Source organism: Lithobates pipiens, unplaced genomic scaffold (assembly GCF_037356315.1).
Source record: "Lithobates pipiens isolate NorthernLeopardFrog02 unplaced genomic scaffold, aLitPip1_a1.2 Scaffold_18, whole genome shotgun sequence".
Lineage (NCBI taxonomy): Eukaryota > Metazoa > Chordata > Amphibia > Anura > Ranidae > Lithobates > Lithobates pipiens.
In genome coordinates this window covers 460,973,379-460,977,795 of record NW_027507758.1, presented here as the reverse complement: position 1 = coordinate 460,977,795, position 4,417 = coordinate 460,973,379, and the positions used below count along the sequence as shown (strand labels likewise).

General features: G+C 44.1%; 1 pseudogene; it reads left to right on the top strand.

Moving 5' to 3' along the window:
• Positions 1 to 944: 944 nt before the first annotated feature.
• LOC143986743 (posterior protein-like) lies at positions 945 to 2,507 on the top strand (annotated as a pseudogene).
• Positions 2,508 to 4,417: the final 1,910 nt, after the last annotated feature.

Genomic DNA, 4,417 nt, shown 5'->3' with positions numbered 1-4,417 from the left:
CCTGCTGTGATATGTGTGATTGCAGGCTTCAAAGGGAATAAGAGCTAGCAAGACTGCTCATGATTAATAGACACACTGATCATAGTGGACAATACAGCATGCTTCCTGAAGAATGGGCATACATGTGAAGGATTACCTCTTGGCGAAATCTATTGGATGGAAGGGGGTGGCTATGAGTGGGCGTGTATGTTTGAATGAAAAGGCTCACACGCAGACAAGGCTCTCTCTCTGTACGCTGCAAGCGCCTGCCATGTGTTTCTGCTGACATGATGATTCGGCCAATCTCGAGGCCTAATCTGGGTGATGGCTCCGGCCTAAACCTCATGGTGAAGGCCCTCTCCTGGTCTGAGCCTAGCCGATGCAGCAAAGCCTCACGGAGGACCGTGTGATAAGTATCTTTCATATTCTTGTATTATATGTTCTGATTGTAAGCTTTGTGATATTGTAATGTCTTTTTAATACTTTATGTTAGCTTTCCTAATTTCTTGGGAAATAAATAAGATAGTGTTTTACTAGCAGCAGTGTGTATGTTTTCATAAGTAACTTTATATCAGTGTGCCTAGTAGGGTTTTATAAACTAGATAACTATGGGAAGAGACAAGTTAATAATAGTTTGTAGAGTACGTAATGTCCTTCAAATGGCACCCCAGATGGCATGTGGCAATCCTAAAAGCCGCACAGAACCAACAGGACAGAAATGCTCAGATACAAGGCAGCTGATAATGCCACAATAAGTGTGGTGAGTCTTTTCTATGGATAGGCAAAAGTTTAATTGTTTTGAATGATATCAGGTAAAAGTGGTAACGAATTAAGAATATTGAATGCTAGAAGAGCGATTTTTTTTTTGTGAGTTGTAAGAGCTAACGATAATTGAGTTTGGTTTAGTACTCAGTGCAGTGTTGGAACGTTAGTACAAATAGAAGTGTGTATTGTATGGTTGCGAAATGGAACTTGTGTATGCATATGTTAAAAAGTATGCCTCTGCCAGTTATCATTCATGTGCAGATGACCCTCTTGAAAGCCAATGTAAGATATTATTGTCTCAGTGTCAGCAACATAATAGCAGATTATCGGGCAAACAGCAAAAAAAAAGTTAAGAAAGAAAAGTTGGCTAATTAATTTGCAGTTTTGCTCAGAATTAAATTTATATCTGAGCAAATTGGGGGGAAGTGGAAAATAGAGAGGAGACATCTCGGTGAGGACATAGCGAAAGTCAGTGAAAACCTTCTAAAGATTGCAACAGCCTCCAGTAATGAGATGGAGGAATTGCGGGCAAAAGCAGGAGATTTGTCAGAGAGAAACAGTGAGCTACAAGAACAGCTCCACAGGTACAGCATGGACTGTGATATGAAGAGCAAACTTTTAGAGTCATTGCGAATAAAGTTGTCAGAGATGGAAGAGTTGGTTATGTCTTTAGAAAGAGAATTAGCAAATGTACGCTCCCAGCTTCTTACTACAGAGAAAGTTATAGTATCGCTCAATGAGCACAAAGGAACATGCCAATTGGCCGATATCTGCACAATCAATGAGGAGAAGGGCCGTGATGAAACACAGTCTGCCATGGCACCTATAGCTTCAAGGCAGAATGAGAGTTTGATTACAATCCAAGAGAGACTTGCTTTGTGCCAGATTTTGGGTGAATTTAATTCCCTGGAATCACCAATGAGTCTGTCCAATAAATTTGAAGCTCTAGTAGTTAAATTCCATTTGAGTAATGAGGATGCATGCTCTCTTCTGAAAGCATGGCTACCAGGACCTTTGGTAGGCCAGTTATCGGCACAAGTTAATGATAACTTAGCAGATGCAGAGGTGCGGAGGAAAGAGTTGCAGTGTATTGTGGACAGTCGTGATAATGGTATGAGTGATTTGCAACAAATGAAATTTAGGAGAGGAGATGACCCAATTTTGTTCTGCAGTGAGTATCTTGCATTGTATATGAAAGTGTTCAACTGTCCTGACTTATTGGAGGACGATGCAAGTTTCATATACTCAATGGCCAATAAGTGTTATGCAAGCTATCCCACTAGAATGGCTCTGAGGAATGCTAGATCCTACCAAAATTTTGTTAATATCCTCCGAGACTTCTGTCAAGAGTCCAGGGAAAGGGAGTATGGGTCAAAGGCAGATGTATCCGTAATAAGCAGAGGTACAGGAAGGCAGAGAAAGTTCAGACATTGTAAATGGAATAGGCATAGATTTCCCTTAAAATTGCTAGCATGGAACAGGAAACCCCAGAAGTACAGGTATCTACAATGAAAACCCCCACCCAGGACAGGGACAGCTTAACTCAAAGGCCTGATATGAAAGATAGCAGCCAGGACAGATTACACAGTTCTGAAGGAGAGATAAGAAATGACAATCCACACTCTAAGCACAGCCAGTAACAAGACTGGATGAACATTCCAATATTTGCCCCCTGGGTCAATCTACCATTCTGGCTTGTATGTAGTTGGACGCAAATTGTATTGCCATTTTTTCTGAGTAATATGGCAACTATATTGCATTAATGGGAAAGGCTTTGGGGACTTAAAAAGTCAATTGTCATGATAATTGTGTGTAATCACTGTCTTTGTGTTCCTTTTCCAGAGACCATGGAAGAAGTTAAACGGCTTTGGATACTAACATTTGTGTGTTGTTTGCAGGTCTGTCAAAGTGAGAACAACAGGGGGAAAATATAGCAGAATGGGGGTTAGGTTATTGTAAATGCATAATCGATTATCACATGGTACCATGAGCTCATTAACCACTTCAGGACCGCCGTATTGCCAATGTACGTCAGCACAATGGCACAGGCAGGCACAATCACGTACATCTACGTGATTGCCTTCCAGCGGGTGGGGGGTCCGATCGGACCCCCTCCCGCTGGTTACGGCGGTCCGATTCGGTCCAGGAGCGCTCCGTGATGAGGGGATGGCCGTTGGTTTTCGGCCACCCCCTCTGGATCGCTCCTGGCCAATGAGAAGCTTCCTCCCCTGTGTATTGTTTACACAGGAAGGAGGAAGTGATGTCATTCTCCTCGGGGCGGTCTTTTTGACCGGACTACGAGGAGAAGAGTAAAAGTAAGTGTGCACCAACACTACACTGACATGTAGGTACACACAGGCACACAAACCCCCCCCCCGATCCCCCCCGCCCCCCCTCCCCCCCCAGTCACAGTGTCACTGATTGCATTGATCATTTCTTTACTGATCAATGCATTCAGTGTCAGTTGTGACAGTAAAAACTGTCAGGACAGTTAGTGTTAGGTCCAGGGTAGCCCCCTATCACCCCCCAATAAAGATTTAACCCCCTGATTGCCCCTAGAGTTAACCCTTTCACCCCCTTTTGCCAGTGTCACTAAGCGATCATTTTTCTGATCGCTGCATGTGTCGCTAGGTAGCTAGTTATTTTTTTAGGTTCACCGCCAGGTTTTTATATCGCTAGGTACCCCGATATACTACCCAATAATGGGTTTAACCCCCTGATTGCCGCTAGTTAACCCTTTCACCCCCTTTTGCCAGTGTCACTAAGCGATCGTTTTTCTGATCGCTGCATTAGTGTCGCTACAGTCGCTAGGTAGCTAGTTATTTTTTTAGGTTCACCGCCAGGTTTTTATAGCGCTAGGTACCCCGATATACTACCCAATAATGGTTTTAACCCCCTGATTTCCGCTAGTTAACCCTTTCACCCCCTTTTGCCAGTGTCACTAAGCGATAATTTTTCTGAACGCTGCATCAGTGTCGCTAGTGTCGCTAGGTAGCTAGTTATTTTTTTAGGTTCACCGCCAGGTTTTTATAGCGCTAGGTACCCCGATATACTACCCAATAATGGTTTTAACCCCCTGATTGCTGCTAGTTAACCCTTTCACCCCCTTTCACCAGCGATCACAGTATAAGTGTCACTGGTGACGCTGGTTAGCCAGTTAGTTATTTAGGTTCCCCGTCAGGTTTTTATATAGCGCCAGGGACCCCCATATACTACCTAATAAAAATTTGAACCCCCTGATTGCTCCTAGTTAACCCTTTCACCACTGATCACCGTATAAGTGTTAAAGGTTTAACCCCCTGATCACCCGGCGGGTGATATCAATTAGGTTTTAGGGTCAGGGTCTGCGTCGCCCCAGGCAGCGCTAGGTTAGTGCCAGTACCGCTAACACCCACACGCAAAGCATACACCTCCCGTAGTGGTATAGAATCTGAACAGATCAATATCTGATCTGATCAGATCTATACTAGCGTCCCCAGCAGTTTAGGGTTCCAAAAAAACGCATTGTTAGCGGGATCAGCCCAAATACCTGCTGGCACCTGCGTTTTGCCCCTCTGCCCAGCCCACCCAAGTGCAGTATCGATCGATCACTGTCACTTACAAAACACTAAACACATAACTGCAGCGATCGCAGAGTCAGGCCTGATCCCTGCCATCGCTAACAGGTTTTTTG